The sequence below is a fragment of the Tiliqua scincoides genome, chromosome 5 (assembly GCF_035046505.1).
Source record: "Tiliqua scincoides isolate rTilSci1 chromosome 5, rTilSci1.hap2, whole genome shotgun sequence".
In the NCBI taxonomy this organism is placed as follows: domain Eukaryota; kingdom Metazoa; phylum Chordata; class Lepidosauria; order Squamata; family Scincidae; genus Tiliqua; species Tiliqua scincoides.
Genome location: NC_089825.1, coordinates 129,613,455 through 129,632,195, shown reverse-complemented (window position 1 = coordinate 129,632,195; position 18,741 = coordinate 129,613,455).

The window sequence follows — 18,741 nt, the reverse complement described above, 5'->3', positions numbered from 1 at the left end:
GGTTCAGATCCTTTTCCCTCTTAGGGCCAACTGCATTTTTATATTATGACAAATATGAAGGTGGGCAGGAAGCAGGGGCTGTGACCTGGCTTTTTTTATCTCCAAATGCAGGCAGCTCCACACCTAGTAGTACACAGCCTGTCCACCTATGAGATGTGACAGAATTCCCTCCTACAATGCCTGGTTTTTTTCCCTGAGGGGAGGATTCTGCATGCAAGAAGTTATGAGTCCCCTCCCCTCAAGGCTTCTCTTGCTTTAAGAGTCATTGTTTTAGTGGAGCCTGAATTTTTTCTTTCATTTTGTCCATTTTGGGGGGGTTCTGAGTGTTCTCCTGCAACTGTGAGAATTCCAGAGATGGCACAAAGGCAGAACTTGGAGGTGTCAAGGAAGAATGTGCCACCCCAGATTTCCTTGGACAATTCTGGGCAGGTGGCTTTTTCTCACAGTCAAGGGCTGTCAGAATGCCATTGTTTGGATACCCAAATTCAGATTAATTACTACCCTAGGGGAGTGGGGGACACGCACAAATTGGATTCCTCTGCATAATGTAGCTTGGCTCAGTTACTCGAGCCACGTGCTGTGGAAAGGCTCCCTGATGGTGGAACACTGGCCTGGACAGTGGAAACAGAAGTTGGTGGGGTGGTAGACTGCTGGGGAGAATGTCTTTTGCTGCTCTGGTTCTAATAAAAGAACACTGAACTTCACCAGGCACCTGTGGTGATGTAGTGACAACATCTGACACCCAGGGGCACAACATTTTGAACACCACCACCCCCCAATCTCAGAAAATCTTAGAAAGCCATATTGAGTTTTCAGCAAAAACCAGAAGTGCTTTTTTAAGTGCTCCGCCTTGAGGACTTCTGAAGTTTGGGAAGACAGCACACAGCCTTCTGAGCCTCACAAGGCTGCTTTTAGGCCTAAGGTCTGCCACTGGGGGTGTGAAATGGCACCCCATCAAGGTGTTGTACTGAGGGCAATTGACCCCCCCAGCCTCTCTGTAGCTACACCACTGGACACCTGCTTGCTTCCATTAGTGAAGGCTAGTGGATGAGGACTTCTTGCAGTCCTTGACTCTGCTATAGGAAAGAGTCCGTCAGAGTGTTCCATGGTAGCAGATTCTTTGGGTTACCCAGCAGGGGCTGTTGCAGGTATGCTGGTTAATGGGGTCACTGCAAACAGGCAGGATGGATGAGCCCATGGAGGGGCTGGAAGTGGTCAATTCATAGAGATACATTGAAGGTCATGACCCTGTGAGCAGAAAGAAAGAAAAGAGACAGCGGATGGGTGAGTTTGGGCCTGACGTGGCTTTTTGTACTCCTCAGGTGACAGCCGTGGTGTTGAATTTCCCTGGATTTCAACCCCTCTATCCAACTTCAACATGATCCAGTTCTCAGTCAAATACTAGGGTGTTCCATGACTGCCGTTAACAAGACAGTGATTGTCCAGTGTTCATTAAAATGGGTGTCTCTGTGAATCTCCAGAAAGGCAGGTAAGGAGTGAAGGGGCTTCCTCTGCTCAGAAGCAGGGCTGGCCTTAGGAGCTGTGGGGCCCAAGTGGAAACCTTTTTGTTCAGCAGCCAGGCAAGCCCCGGGATTCTCTGGGGCAAAGACGTGACAGTTAATCTGGCACAGAACAGATGCAAAATTCATATTGTCAACATACCAGGTAGAATTGTTAAGATGGAGGTTTCTGATGAATGTTTCCACCCCTGCCACCGGCTTCATATGTCATTGGTTAGAGCAGGGGTGCCCAAACCCTGGCCCTGGGGCCACTTGCAGCCCTCAAGGGCTCCCAATCCGACCTTCAGGAAGGCCCCAGTCTCCAATGAGCCTCTCCCCTTTGGGGACTTTCTGGAACCCACGCTAGCCTGATGCAACTGCTCTCAGTGTGATGGCCAACTGTTCATCCTCTCTCGTGAGCTGTGGGACGAGGGCTCCCTCCACTGCTTGATGTTTCATATCTGTGATGCAGCAGCAGCAAATGAAAGGCCGACCTTGCTTTGTCCAAGGCCTTTTATAGGCCTTGAACTATTGCAAGACCCTCATTCATTCATTCATTCATTCATTCATTCATTCATTCTCTAATACATTCATTTATGTAAATTTATTCACATTTGAAATGTGAATCAATTCTTTTTTTCCTGGCCCCCAACACAGTGTCAGAGAGATGATGTGGCCCTCCGGCCAAAAAGTTTGGACAACCCTGGGTTGGGGGTATAGGAGGTCATTTCACACCCAGGGCCCATAAATGTTTAGCACCCCACATATACAGCAGAATTACGTTCAGTAATAGTCATGACATGAAATGAATGATAATAATGACCAGAAAATAAACACGGTGAACATTTCCCAGCAAGAAGGGGATAAAAGTCAGTGCCCTCCCCTGCACGTAGTACTCTGTGACATACTGCCCCTGCATCTGGAGGTTCAATGCAGCCATCAGGGATTGACCTATAGTCTGTTCTCCACCATGAATGTTTGTAATCCTTTTTTAAAGTCATCTAAGCCAGTGACCAACAACACCAAAACTTCCCACCTGTGGGGCCAAGTGGGGTTGAGGTCACCCCATCACCTTCATTCCTTCATTCATTTCGTTTCAAAGGCAGCAGAGATCCCAGAGCTCTGCTCCCCTCCCGCACCATACCTGTGACCATTGTGAGGATCAACTGAGAGGCCGCCCCCCTCTGGCCATTATGTAGAACAGACACTGACTTTGTTAATTTTGAGACAGCGCATTTATTGTCCCTCCTTGCCAGCTCCTGTCCCAGTTCTCTGCTGCTCTCTGGTGGACGAATTCAGTACTGCAGCATTCCAATACATGCACCTCTTTCATTCTGTGGACTCCTCATCCCTTCCTTCTCCTACATACTACTGAATGTTCGCACCCATGCTCAACAGCTAATCCAGCCATGATTTTGGCACTATTAGCCTCCACTTTTGTGTTATCCACTTTTGTGTGTGGAGACAACCGAGGGCCCAGTCTTATTCCGTTTTCTAGTGCCGGTGCAGCCATGTCAATGGGTCGTGCACTGCATCTTGTGGTGGGGCAACAGTCACAGAGGCCTCCTTAAGGTATTAAGACTGCATTACAGCTGCACCAGTGCTGGAAAATTTGATTGGTTTGGGCCCTGAGCTGCAGTGGAGAACTAAAGGAAATGATGAAGGGCCATCGTCTGGCAGTTTCTACCTGAGCAAGCCGCTGCTGTTTCAGATGTGTGAACACAGCCCAAGGATTGCACACTGGCCTGCTTTGCCATGACAGCTGTGAAAGTCCACATCTCAGCCTGAAAACATACACAGGTGGTGCCTCGGTATCCAATGAGTTGGTATCCACTGATTTGACTCAGATCTGATGCCGGAGTCCACCTTTAAATGCCTTGTAAGAGGGGGGGAGGGGAAAGCACCAAAATCCAATTCCCTACCTTTGTGCTGTTTAACTGCACCAGTTGCAAGCTCCTCAGGGTTACAAATAGCTATAAAGACACACTTCCAGGTTTCTTGCTCCTCCATACTCACCCCAGAATACATGAGTACACACTATTCTGCATTCAGCAACAAGATGGGCCGAATAATGGAATCTAATGGAATAAAATTATTCCATAAGGAGCAATGGAAGAGCAAGAAACCTGGAAGTGGGTCTTTAAAGCCCCAGGGAGCACACCAGATAACAAAAGACCTCATCCTAGTGCCCTCCCTTGCATTGGCATTCTGACATAGCCCATTTCTAAAATCAGGAGGTTGCACATGCACATCATGGCTTGACTTTTTCTCCAGAAATGTGTCTAATTCCCTTTTAAAGGCAACTAGGCCCAATGCCATCATCACATCTTGTGGCAAGGAGTTCCACAGACCAACTGCACGCCGAGTAAAGAAATATTTTATTTTCTCAGTCCTAACTCTCCCCACACACAATTTTAGTGGATGTCCCCTGGTTCTGGTGTTATGTGAGAGGGAAAAGAGCATCTCTCTATCCACTCTATCCTTCCCGTGCATAATTTTGTATGTCTCAATCATGTCCCCCCTCAGGCGCCTCTTTTCTAGGCTGAAGAGGGCCAAACGCCGTAGCCTTTCCTCATAAGGAAGGTGCCCCAGCCCAGTAATCATCTTAGTCGCTCCCTTTTGCACCTTTTCCACTATGTCCTTTTTGAGATGTGACGACCAGAACTGGACACAATACTCCAGAACATAAGAACATAAGAACATAAGAGACTTAGAGATGGCAGAGAAATTAAATGAGTTCTTTGCATCTGTCTTCACGGCAGAAGACCTCGGGCAGATACCTCTGCCCGAATGGCCCCTCCTGACCGAGGAGTTAAGTCAGATAGAGGTTAAAAGAGCAGATATTTCAGACCTCATTGATTAATTAAAGATCAATAAGTCACCAGGCCCTGATGGCATCCACCCAAGGGTTATTAAGGAATTGAAGAATGAAGTTGCAGATCTCTTGCTAAAATTGAGTGTTGGGCGGGTTAGGACAGACAAAAGAAAATATTTCTTTACTCAGCATGTGGTCGGTCTGTGGAACTCCTTGCCACAGGATGTGGTGCTGGCGTCTAGCATAGACGCCTTTAAAAGGGGATTGGACAAGTTTCTGGAGGAAAAATCCATTATGGGGTACAAGCCATGATGTGTATGCGCAACCTCCTGATTTTAGAAATGGGTTATGTCAGAATGCCAGATGCAAGGGAGGGCACCAGGATGAGGTCTCTTGTTATCTGGTGTGCAACCTGGGGCTTTTGGTGGGCCGCTGTGAGATACAGGAAGCTGGACTAGAAGGGCCTATGGCCTGATCCAGTGGGGCTGTTCTTATGTTCTTATGTTCTCTGGCGGATTTCCTGCTTCTAACATATTTGAAGAAGCTTTTATTATTCCCCTTAATGTTACTGGCCATGTGTTCCTCATAGTCTCACTTGGCCTCCCGTATCACCTTCTTACATTTCTTTTGCCACAGTTTATGTTCCTTTTTATTCTCCTCATTAGGGCAAGACTTCCATTTACGGAAGGAAGCTTCCTTGCCCTTCACAGCCTCTCTAACTTGGCTGGTTAGCCATGCGGGCACCCTCCTGAATTTAGTGGAACCCTTCTTTCTTTGCGGTATACACCTCTGCTGGGCCTCTATTACTGTTGTTTTAAGCAGCCTCCATGCACTCTGGAGAGATTGGACTCTTTTTACCCTCCCTTTCAACCTCCTTCTAACCAGCCTCCTCATTTGAGGGAAGTCCGCCTGTCGGAAGTCAAGGGTTTTTGTTAGAGATTTGCCTGGTATTCTTCCCCCAACGTGCATGTCAAAACGGATTGCAGCATGATCATTGTTCCCCAATGGCTCAGTAACGTTTACATCTCTAACCAGGTCCTGCGTACCGCACAATATTAAATCCAGAGTCACCTGTCCTCTGGTGGGCTCCGTGACTAGCTGCTCTAAGCCACAGTCATTTAGCACTTCAAGAAATTCAGTTTCCTTATCGTGACCAGAATACAAATTGACAGAGTCAATATGAGGATAATTGAAGTCCCCCATGATTACAACCCTGTCCCTCCTTTTCACCTCCCTGATCTGTTTCCTCATTTCAAGGTCCCCATCTGATTTCTGGTCTGGAGGACGATAGCACGCCCCCAGTATTACATCACTGCACAAGCCTGGTAATTTAACCCACAGAGATTCTACGGTGGAGTCGGACCCACCTTCAATCTCTACTTTGCTGGATTCTATCCCTTCCTTAACATAAAGGGCACCCCACCTCCAACACACCCCTCCCTATCCCTAGAGTTTATAGTCTTCATTCACTTTTTGACTTTTTTGGCTTCACAGTCATGACGTGTGACTTTCAATTAAGTGATTTAATTATTGCTTCCTTGAACAAGATCTTCTTTGTCGCAGCAGATGCATCTTTTCCCCCCCTCCTTCAGGCAGAGCATTCAGAAACACGCCAATTAATTCACCTGCTGTGCCCGGAGTCAGTCTTTCCTCTGCCACGTCTATATTCTCTTCGTGTCCAAATGGAGAATGTGGAGTTGCAGGAGAGGTTGAGCCGGATCCCATGCCAGTCCTGCTGACAAGCCCAGACCCCTCCAAGCACTTCCAGTGAAAGCAGCAAAGGCAAAACACAGGTTTGCCTTGCAGTTAGTGACAAAGGGCACAATCCGAACCAGGTCTACTCAGAAGTAGGTTCCATTGTGTTCAATGGGACTTACGCCCAGGAAAGTGAGGTTAGGATTGCAGCCAAAGATGATCTCTCATGGGGTGGGCAGGAAGACAATCCTTGTGCCCGTGTTACGTGAAATTGAACTCTGGGTGCGGGGACCAAGTGCACTGGCTGAAGACACAACTAGGGGCTGGCATGAAATGAGGAGAAATGTTGGCGGTGAATCAAGAGCCTCTGTGTCAGGTAGTGACCCAATGCGGTAGCTCCAGTCCTGCCTCCCCCCCACTCCCTCCCCTCAGAACGCCTTCTCTCTGTGAAATCCCTGCCCTCTGCCTGCCTCCCCCTGGAACGCCTCCTCCCCGCCGCCCCCCACATCCCTACTTCCTCTCTGCTGCTCGGCCGTCCATGCGACTGCCGGGTGGTGGAGCTACAGAAGCCGCCCGGTACTAACCCAGCACCAGCTAGTGCTGGGCTACCATCGGTGCTCGCTCGGTGGTAGGGCCCGCAAACCTGTCTTATGGCACATTTGTGACAGTGTGCGCTGGCAGTAAGCCGGTGTGCACTGTTCAGGATTGGGCTGAAAAATTAACCATTTAGGATCTCTCTTTAAGATCCTTCCACCCAGTGCTTTTTTTGTAAAAAAAAAAAAAAAAAAAAAAGGTGCAGGAACTCACGACTTGTTAATCTTTTATTTATTTATTTATTTCATTTATGTATTCATCTCATTTCTCTCTCTTTAAATCCCCATTCCCCAACTACTTAAGAACTAGAAAATGAGGGGGATCTTCAAGAGAGGAGACCACAAAAAGTGACGGATCACCTTGGGAACGCACACCAAGGATTATATCAAGGCTTGTCGCATGTATTTGCAAATATGTAACAGCCAAAAAATTTAAGTAAAACTTTTAAAACATTTAATAAATATTGGTTAAAACAATTGATGAAGGCAAAATATAAAAAATGATTACATTACATCACTCTACAGATTTGTTTGAACCCAAATCAATTAGCACACAGGGGAGAGGGGGCACAAAAGATGGGTTAATTAATTGATTAATACACAAGTTATGGATCAAAAATCATGTGGTCACACACCCTCTATTGGCTCAAGACACTGAAACATGATTGGTGCAAAGAAAAGAACATCCCCCTGCCCACTCTATCACCACATCCTGTGGCCAGGAGTTCCACAGGCATTCAGTGTCAGTGGACATCCCCTGGTTCTGGTGTTCTGTGAGGGGGGAAACAGCATCCCCCTATCCACTGTATTTATCACCATGTCCTGAGGCAAGAAGTTCCACAGACACTCATTGTGAGTATATGTCCCCTGGTTCTGGTGTTGTGCGAGAGGGAAAAGAGCATCCCCCTAGTCACTGTATTTATCACCATGTCCTGAAGCCAGGAGTTCCACAGACACTCAGTGTTCCAGCCCCTAAAATTCAGCCACTGAACTGAGGGCAACAGATTCAGAAGAGTCCAAAGGAAGTTCTTCTACACACATGTATAGAATTTGCAGCCACAAGATGTGGTGATGACCAATCCTAGGCATGTCTACTCAGAAGTCAGTCCCATTAGAGTCAGTGGGGCTTACTCCCAGGAAAGTGTGGACAGGATTGGGCTGATGGGTGGCTGGATGGGTGCGGGAAAGTTGGTTAGGGCCGGGCTTGCCAGGCCAGTACCTGCTGCAGAACCAGACTGGGATAAAGAAGACAAGCAGACCAGCCTGGATGCTGCAGAAGAAAAGTGCATGGAGGGGGAGAAGAGCACTGGACAAAGGCAGACCAAGAGCCCCAGCCTATGCATGTCTACTCAGGAGCAAGTCCCACTGTAGTCAATGGGGCTTACTCCCAGGAAAGTGAGGACAGGATTGCAGCCTGAGAGTCTGCTCCTATGCCTGTCTACTCAGAAGTAAGTCCCATAAGAGTCAATGGGGCTTACTCCCAGGAAAGTGTGGGTAGGACTGCAGCCTGTGAACCCAATCCTATGCATGTCTACTCTGAAATAAGTCCCATAGTGGTCAATGGAGCTTACTCTGAAGCCTGCCTGCAATAACCCCCAAGAATCAGTGAGATTTCCAGCCCTCCCCAGTGCCCAGTTTAAGTTCTTCTATTCCAGGCAGATGAAGATAAAGACCCTCCTGGCTTTGTAAGTGCAAATAGAAAACTTTCCCCTTACCACCTGAAGCCTCTTTTTTGTCCTTTTTAGTGGGGGGGGGGAGAGGAGAGGTTGCCTTCTAGAGTATCTCCAACTCCATGGGATCCAGACCAGCCTGGTGTCCTCACATTCCCCTTTCCCTGGCCTGGCCAACAGCCAAGGCATGCCTGCCTACTCACGAGTAAATGCACGCTACGTCTTACTTTCACTTTCCATAGGACTCCAATCATTTTTTTGGGGGGGCTGCATAAAAAAGGTGCAGGAACACCGTTCCGGTGCGTTCCATTAGAAAAAAAGTCCTGCTTCCACCAATAGGATCCTGACAGCAAAAGGAGGAAGGTGACCAACAGGTGAGCCAAAGTGATCCAGGCAGGGAGTCTGAGCTGGCTTGGCTAGAGGGCTGGGTCCAGGGCCTCTGAGATGAATTTTATTATTGGGCTCCTTCCCAAAGGGGGAGGGGGCAATGGGAGCAGGCAGAACAGGGGGCAAAATAGGGCAGGGGGAGGGTGCTGACAGCCAGAATAGTCTTTGGAGCCCAGGTCCATCTAGGTTCTAGGTGCAGAGTCCAGGTCTACCCAACCATGCGGCTCTGGCAGCTGGAGAAAGGAAAACGGAAACCCAAACACACTCCTAAGTCTCTCTAAAACCTTTGAAATATAGAAAACCTGCAGCATCACCATTAGACTTGCACTAGAATGGACAGTGTGCTGTGTGCACCAAAATGAACTTCTGCAGCATCTGTAGCCACAGCTGTGTCCCTGAACTCCTACACACTCCTTCATGATTGCGGCCTCCACAAGCCAAAGAGCTACTGTAACAATCAGGTTTCCTCCCAGATTTGACCCTGTGTTCGGGAGGCTCATGGATGCTTTTCTGGGCCTGGTGTGTGTGGCAGTTGCCACTTCCTGCCTGCAGTTGTGCCCCAGCATCAGGTCCAGGCAGTGAGTTTGGGTGAGATTGGAAAACATAAGATCCCAAAAACCTTCTGGGCCCCCTCCTTTGGTTCCTGGGCCCCCTTCCTGACCCTGGGCCCAGGTACAAATTACCCCCTTTACACCCTCTCTTAGGCCCTGGCTGGGTCACAAACAGGTCAATAAGGCAGGTTAGGTCAAGAATGTTTAAAGGATTAAACAGCCACCGGCTGGATGGGACTCGTTAGCCTGGGAATGCAGCTCATCTGAGAGAAGGAAAACTCTGATCCCAAACCTCCACTGCCTTGTGGCTACATCCAGTTATGGAAAAGCCTTCAGGAGTCAACCTCGAGGCAAAATCGAAGAGAGCCTAACCCAAACTCAGCTACTGTTAGAAGGGGGACTTGATATGGGTGTTTTTAACCTCTAGGTCAGGGGTGTCAAACATACAGCCCACAGGCCAGATACAGCCCATGGAGACTTTTCCGATGGTCCTTGTGCGCTGGGGGAGTTCTGGGGCCACCCTAACCCTGCGTGCTCCAACTGTGACCGGAGCAGAGGTCCAGTTGCATCCAGAGGAGCATTCTGAGGACTGTGGTGCCTGCATATGGCACCCTTGGCCGTCAGTATGATGCTTTGAGGCCTCGGAATGCATTTTAATTTATTTCTATTGTTTCACAATTGCTTATTGGGCAAGAAGGCAACTAAACTCACCTGCATAGTGCTCAACTTGGCAGGTAAAAAGGAGCTGGCAGTGATCTCTGTGCAACTGAATCCAGGAATCCAGGACCTTGAATCAGAGTATATTACACTTTTACTCAATCTCACTATTGTGATGAGTAACCTTCCCATAAATGACCATACCAAAGCCGGAGAAAATCAGTATATCTCTATCAATGAAGTACAAGTTGCACAAAAATTGGCAAGTCCCATCTATAAGAAGATTTCCAAAGAGACAGGTAAGGGGGAAACTCTCTCCTTTGGGGCTGCTTTCAATGAACCTTGGAAGTTCTTAACCATTCTTGGGAACGTACACATAGCACTTCAGACAGCTGGAGGTTCTGCATTTCCTGCTTTGGGACCTCTGAACACACTGGGAAACAGGCTCCAGCAGGCACCCTAAATCTGGCAGCTCCCAAATATGTTGATCCAGATCTCATTTGTGTCTAAGTCAGGGGTGTCAAACTCATTTCGTACCAAGGGCCAAATAGCATTCATTATGTCTGCTGAGGGCCAAAAGTGATGTCATTAAACAGGTCAGAACCAAAAATAAGCACTTTTTCCTTGCTTAGGAATTCACTAGCTGCAAATGACAGAAGAGAAAGTATGGAAATCTCGATCATATTTCAAGATACGGGAGAGCCCGATTTTCATGTGGGCTGCCCTTTCAGCAGTAATACTTCAACACTGCTCAGCAGCTGAGAGCCTAAGGGCCAGATAAAAAGGTTCCGTGGGCCACATCCGGCCCCCGGGCCTTATGTTTGACACCCCTGGTCTAAGTGGTATTGCTTTAGCATTCCCAAGTTTGCCACATTACTGAATATGCCTTCATCACAACCCAGCCTCCTTCAGTCCCCTTGTATAGGAAACTAGGCTAGACCCTTTGCTATCTAGTTTTCCTTGTGAGGGTAATCTTTGCATGGAGGGGTAATAAGCTCTAGCGGTCTCCCACCACCCACAATGGCTTATTTGGCTTTTATAGGCAGTGTTTGGATTGATCCTGGTTGCCTCTTCTTTTTATTCAAAAGAAGAAGATATGTTCAGAAAGCTCCATTGTCTCACTCCACATTTGGGTGACTAAAAGTCCTGCCCACCACTGCCAAAATCCCTTTTGCTTCCCCACTAGGCCACCAAAGCATGCCCTCCTTCTCACAGACTGCACATGGAGGCTATAAGCAGGGATGGGTACTTGAGTCCTGATTACTTGTCACGAGTTCTGAAAAGTTGTGTTTTTCTGCGACTCTTGTCAACTTCAGTCACCAATGTCACTGCTCTGGTTGTGACTCGTGACAGTGACTTGGAAAATAGTCGTGATTGTAAGTGCTCGAGTCACGTAGTCTTGTGATTTTTGTGCCTGTGACTTGGTTTTGTGCCTGTGTGTGCTTGCTTGCTTTTCCCTGATAGTGGAACACTGGCCTGGATTTCAGCAGTCACCTGCTTACTTCCTTCAGTGATGGCTGGCAGAGGTGGACTTGTTGCTCCCCTTGATTCTGCTGTGAGAAAGAGCCTCTTGGAGTGCTCCATTGTAGCGGATCCCTCTGGGGTTACCCAGCAGGGCCTGTTGCAGGTATTCTGGTCTAGAGGGTAGAGCCTCTATTTGCCTGAAGATAACATCCACAAGGTCGCCAGTTCGAGGCCACCGGCACCATGTGACCTTGAAGCAGCTGACAAGCTGAGCCGAGCTATTCCATCTGCTCTGAGCGTGGGAGGATGGAGGCCAGAATGTGAAAGCAGATCAGATAGAAACACCTGAATGTTATGGTTCTTGAAAGAAAGAACCTTCTTTCATTTGTAAAAATCCCTACGGATTTTTCCCTAAATAGCCTGCCTATGTAAACCGCCTTGAATAAAGACCAAGAAAGGCGGTATATAAATACCTATATTATTATTATTATTATTATTATTATTATTATTATTATTATTATTATTATTATTATTATGGTTAATGGGATCACTACCGGAAAAGCAAGCAGGGGGCCAAAATGCAGGATGTGTGAGCCCGTGGAGGGGCTGGCAGTGATCAAATCAATGAGAGACACTCAAGACCATGGAGCTGTAAGCAGAATGAAAGGAGAGAATGAGGATGGGCGGCTTTGGGCCTGACAAGGGTTTCTGTATTCCCCAGATGACAGCCACGGTGTGTCTGCTGATTCCAGCACCTTTGACTTAACTCGACCTGCCCGAAATTCCATCAAAGGACTCTGGGTCTCCCCTGCAGTACCTGAGCGAAAACTGATGCAGTTGGTGAGGAGCCCCAGCCAAGCCCAGAAGCAACAGCCCTCTGCACACCTGGACCTGTTCTAGCGTCTCTGAGAATTTCCAGGAAGGCAGGTAAGGGTGACAGGTTTTCTTCTGCTGAGAAGGTCTGTGGGATGGGCTGTCAATCAATAAGAGTGAATGTTCAGCAGCCATCCAAGACCAAGACCCAGGATTCTCTGGGCAGAAGCCCTGACATACCAGGCAGAATTGGGGTTTATGAGGAAAGTTGAGGAGGAGTTTGATTTGGCTTTAAATGAGCATTCAGTTCCTATTTCTGAATGAAAACCAGGCTGGAGTAGAGCCGACTCTCACCTTTCCCCAGGTGCCCCTGTCCATCTGAGGGAGAGAAACTACTGGGGAAAACAGGAGGAGTCTGGGAATCCCTCCTGCAGCTTCCGTGGACTGAATTCCCCTAATGGGGAATACGGGGGAAACGTTCTGTCCCTAAATGTGTGTGGAGAGTCCATCACTGAGCTCTGCTGTCCTGCATAACCCCCTCAGGATCACTGAGGGCAGCTGCCCCTCCTTCATGTGGGGACGGTCCCATCTCCTCCCTTCCAGACCCCCTTTCCACACATTTAGTGCCAGTGCCACCGGAAGGAAGGGATGGCGTCATGCTGGGCTTCACTCACGTGGCCTCGTTCAACGTTCTGATTGCACAAACAAACTAGACCGACAGGCTGCTTTTGGCGTTGGTCTGGGTGGCACCATGTAGTGGCTTGCTCGCCAGCCCCCACCCCAAATGCTCCAGCAACACTGTATAACCTGCCCTGGCTGTGGGGCTCAGACAGCCCTGTGGGATCCCACCATGCCCTGCAGCACCTTCCTTGGGGCTGGGGGGGGGGGCTTCTGGCTCCTGGGCTCAGTCTGTCTCTTCCTCCTGGTCAGCAAGACACAGGCAAGTGCAGCTCTCCAGCCTTCCTGCAGGTCCGGGGTTCAGTTCTTTTCATCCAGAATAGGTAAATGACTCAAGGGGTCCACCTCTCATTTGTACTTAGAATACTGGGCTGAAGGGGGGGCCTTTTAGAACCTTCAAAGAGCTCCTCTGAAAGGGGAAGCCTGGGTAGGTGGAAGAATCAGGGAGGGTCTTTAGACAGGGAGCAGAGAGAGTTTTTGGGTTCTGGGAAGAAGAAGGTTTCTTGCTGTGAAGGAAAGAAGTGTTTTGTTTTTTACATACTTACCTATGTACCTACTTTTTCTGACTTTCCATTTGCCTTCCTTCTAGTTCCTTGTTTTAGTTGGATTATTAAATATTGTTTTGTTTCAACTGCTCAGACACCATTTTCTCTGGTCAGGTTGGCTGGTTCTTTCTCTAGCGCAGGGACAAATATTGCTGCAGGGGCTTAGGGATTGGGGAATTTTTGTTAACAAATCTGGCATCCCAGATGGGGCACCTGCTGTGATTTCTGGGTGTCCCAGACTCCAAATCAGGGAGAGATATGCCTGAGCCCCTGCGAGAAAAGTTCTGGATCCTGGCGAAGAGGAACAGGTGTGACACTACATGGTGCTTGATTAGTGAGCGGGCTGGTGTATGCAGCAATGCAACTTTGCTTGGAATGCAGTGGCATTGCTGGGTGGGTGCAGGACTGCACCAGGTGATGTGCGGGGGGGGGGTGACACTACTAATGACCAAATTGCTGAAATTGCAGTTTGTAGGAATACCATCATGTTCTATACCTTTCAATGCATAATTTACAGCAGAATGCAATAAAAAAAATGGAATGAACTATCTCCATCTATGGCTTTCTCAAGTTCACTCACTCTGTGCCACGGGATGAAGGATCAGACCAAGTTATGAAATGCAGTGCCCCGTTCTGCTAGGGTATATTTAACACTTTGTTTCGAGGCAAAAAAAAAAAAAAAATTCCTGCTTGATGATGTCACTGTGGGCCATGACATCACTTCCAGGTTAATGACATCACTTCTGGTGTGTCTCAAAAGTAGTCCCAAGGTTAAAACATTTGAGAAGCACTGATTAGAGATGACATCAAGCAAACATGTCTAAAGCGCTTTGCTACACCCCTCTAGTTAATTGGCAGCGCAGGGAACTGGCAGGGAACTGAATGGAAGTGGGTGTTTGGGGGTCCCCAGTGTGCAGGCAAGAGAATAGTGGGCTGCTTTTTTGACCCTGAATACTGGAGTGGAAAAGCAAAAAACAGGTCTGTCCTAACACGTGAGAATCAGAGAAATGCAGGTATGGAGTCAAAAGTATTATGTCCAGATCTGGTCGCCACATCTCAAAAAGGACATAGTAGAAATGGAAAAGATGCAAAAGAGAGCGACTAAGATGATTACTGGGCTGGGGCACCTTCCTTATGAGGAAAGGCTACGGCGTTTGAGCCTCTTCAGCCTAGAAAAGGAGGGACTGGATTGAGATATACAAAATTATGCATTGGAAGGATAAAGTGGATAGAGATATGCTCTTTACACTCTCATATAACACCAGAACCAGGGGACATCCACTGAAACTGAGTGTTGGGAGGGTTAGGACAGACAAAAGAAAATATTTCTTTACTCAGTGTGTGTTCGGTTTGTGGAACTCCTTGCCACAGGATGTGGTGACAGCATCTGGCCTGGATGCCTTTAAAAGCGGATTGGACAAGTTTCTGGAGGAAAAAATCCGTTATGGCTTACAAGCCATGATGTGTATGTGCAACCTCCTAATTTTAGAAATGGGCTATGTCAGAATGCCAGATGCAATGGAGAGCACCAGGATGCAGGTCTCTTGTTATCTGGTATGCTCCCTGGGGCATTTGGTGGGCTGCTTTGAGATACAGGAAGCTGGATTAGATGGGCTGATCCAGTGCGGCTGTTTCTATGTTCTTATGTCTGCAAGTGCATCTGCCAACCTTATAGAGGTGAAAGCAGAACACAGGAGGGTCTGGGAAATCTTTCTGCAGCCTCCATGGACCCAATCCACCCAATGGGGAATGCAAGAGAAATGTTCCGTCCCTAAACTTGTGTGAAGATTCCAGTACTAAACCCTGCCTTCCTGTACAACCCCTCAGGAGCACTGACATCAGTTGCCACCCTTTCATGAGAACTTGGGGACTCACCAAATTACAGAGAAAAAGCGTGATAGTTTTTTGAACTAGATTACAGCTAGTTCAACATCCCTCCATATGAGCTGAACCCGGGGAATGAAATTTCCTGCACAATGGTCTATGAAGGCATCCCCATGAAGTTCACCCAGAAAATCGTGGAGAAATCCCACGATCAGGAATGAAGACTTTTCTCAACCAGCATCGACAAGATCCGGAACAGCGCTGATAGTAGCTTCGATTCTGCGCTGATCTGAGGGCTGCCCCTTTACAAGGGGGGAACGGCAGTGAGACTGCCACGGATTCACTTTCTTATCAAACGAAACAAGTTGGCAGCACCAGCAGCTTGTTTCACTCTGGAAAAAAAGTGAACAAATTCTTCTCTTTCAAGCACAGCACTGTCAGGAACTACCTGGCTCTGCAAGTCTGTAAACAAATGAAAATGGACCTTGCCAGCGAAGCCTCTTCTTTAATTGGGGGGGGGGGCTGCCTTCTGGAGCATTTGTTGAGCTCCACTTTCATCAGACTGGGACCATGCAGCTAGCATTTCCCTTTGCTCCTGGTCAAGGCTCATTTGCTTACTCAGGAGTAAATGCAACCCTGTGGCTTACTTTCTTTTACTTACTGCCCCCACTGGACAGCAGACGGAGTTGCACCTAGTCCAACAATAGATCTAAATGGCTTTGCACACTGAAAACTTGCTAAGTAAATGCAAAGATCTATTAATGACACAGATGTCCCTTTTGTTCTGAATTCTGTTCTGTACAATGAGAAGAGAGCTCATCTGAGCATGTGCAGAGAAGCCAGTGTGAAATGGGCGATAGATTGTTGGCCTTGGCCTGCGTGTGTTTGATTTGGGTTCAAACTACAACATAACCATGAAGCTCAGTGGGTGCCCTGGGTGTAGTTTTCTGACCCCCTTCCTTCATTGGGTTGATGTGAAGATACCATGGGGCAACCCCACATATGCAACACTGAGTATTTTGACCAAAGAGTGGGATGAAGAACATGGGATACTTCTGAATGCATTTTCCCCGATGGCAACCAGGTCCTGATACCGGTTTCTGAGACATGGACCCTCCCCCTTCATTCCAGTTCCCACCCACCCACCCCACACAAATCACTGGTACTCCCCAAACAGATCACCCCAAGAGATATCTGTGAGTGGGCTCTCATTTATTTAGCCAGACCACACATACATGTGATCATGCTAGAGACAATTCTGGAGCAACGCTGGGTGAGGATGCTCTTCATTTTTGACCCTGGGATTTCTCCACGTTCCTTTGCATGAACTTCACAGGGAGACCTTCTTTGACAATCCAGCAGGAAAAAAGTGGCTTGTCATATGCAGGGATGTTCATCTGGAGGTAGGTAGAATATGAACCATCACCATTTTCATCTGTGACTTCAGAGCCAGTGTTGTTGTCTTCAGGAAAGGGGCTGTTATTCTTGAGCCGCTGGACTCTAGGAAAGAACCCTGTGACCTTGCAAGCGAGGATCTCAGTTGGTTCAGTAAGAAGTGTGATCTCCTCATGGTTGGGTGGGGAGAGGTAGCCATGGGATGCCCTGCTCTCTACTGGTTCAGTGTCAAGAAGAGTGTGGCAGAAAAAAAAGAAGGCAAGGATTATTCAGTGCAAGTCAAAACAGTGAAAGACATTTGGGGAAAGTAGCTCTGGAAGGGAGGAGATTTGACAGTCCCCACGTTCTCAAGAAGGACCTTATCCCATTCAAAGACTCTGCTACTTACTGCACATTCCCTTACTCGGTGCCCCAGGCAAAAGAGCCAATACACCTTTAAATAACCCCAAATTAGCCAAGTCTTATCTGGGGCTTCAGGATGTAGACTCAATATGCCTTGAGATCCACCCAAGCAAATCCAAGCTCATTTTAAAAGGGGTTTACTCAGAGTAATAAAATTGCATAAGGAGAACAAATGCTCTCCAGTATAAAACATTCAGGGGATATCCCACAGCAAATAAACTAAGAAAAGCTCTAACGTCATCTATCTACCTAACAGTTAAGAAACATTCCACACAGTTTGCTTGCAGGCTGAATGAATGCAGCGTTCAGAAAATCCACGTTCCCTCTTCTACGTACAGAGCCTGAAGGTCAGCATTCCAGAAGGCAGGAGAGAGAGAGCGGCCCCCAGACGCTCTCCTTATAGACCTCCTATACATTGTGCAGGAGATCTCTGGCACGTACACCTCAGGTGACTAGATAGGAAAACAGAGCCTGGTGGCCACCTGGGACCTCCAAAAAAGGGTTGTTCACAGAAGTTCATTTTGGTGCACAGCACACTGTCCATTCTAGTGTAAGTCTAACGGTGATGCTGCTGATTTTCTATATTTCAGAGATTTGAGAGAGACTAAGGAGTGTGTTTGGGGGGCGGAGCTAACTCTCAGCGAAGTTGCAGTGAACTTTGGGGGCTCCCGAAGAGACTGTGAAATAGATGTGTTTTCATGTGCCTAAACAACTATGGCAACTTTGGTACCAGGAAGACGGTATGAAGAGCTGAGAGCTTGAATGGGGGGCGGGGCGGGAGGTCCTTAGAAACAGGCAATTTCAAGGATTTCTCTCTGTTTTGCTCTGTGCTGAATCATAACTATCCCGGGCGCCATATTGGAGAAGCTCGGAAAGCTGAGAACCCGTCCTCCCACGGCCTAGATACAACAACATTGCAGTGAAAAAAGCTATTAAGATTGAGTGAGCGTGGCTCGTTAAAAAGTTTTGCCGAGAATTGTAAGTAAGAAGTCTGGAGGAAGAGAAGATAATTCAAGATTATTCACGCTGGCCATTAGCCACCCAGGGGGGAATAGGTGAATTGATATTTCCCTTGCTGAAGTAAGTACAAGATTATATATATTTTTTTAATGGTATGTACCGAAGAGAAATAAATAAGTAATCTTCAACGAAGGAAATAAAGTCTACTTTCGTTTTCTCAGCAAAAAGCCTTTATTTAAGCCTGGACATTGTTACTTTCGGTTTCTCAGCAGGAGGCTTGAATTTCTTTCTTTTTTTTCCTTTAGGGCATTTAAAGGCATACTAACCTAATTTGACTGTGTGGAAGAAATTTGGAAAGTAGCCCTGGATACAAAATTAGAAAGTAGCCCTGCAGGAAGTGGTTCGAGTTGGTGTTGATAAAAATGGCTTTTGAAAATCTAAAAGATGATTGTGAAAGCCAGGCCTTGTTGGTGGATTTTCTGATGGATTTTAGAAGAGAAATGGAGCAACAAGTCAGAGAACTCTCTGAACAAATTGGGCAAATAAGCTCCTCCCTTGTAAGCTCACAGGAACGGATTATAAACAACAGAGAAGAAAAAAGAATGAATCAGATGTCGGGTGAAGTTAAAGAAGTGGAGTATTTTGAAATGGGACACGAGATGGAAGAAGCAATTGTCATAATAACTAAGAACCTTAAGGAAGAAAAAAGAGGAAATATTCAGAGAGCAAGCTGCCTCATGAAGAGGAAGAATTTATGGATTGAATTCAAGAATAACAGAATGAAAAAGAAGAA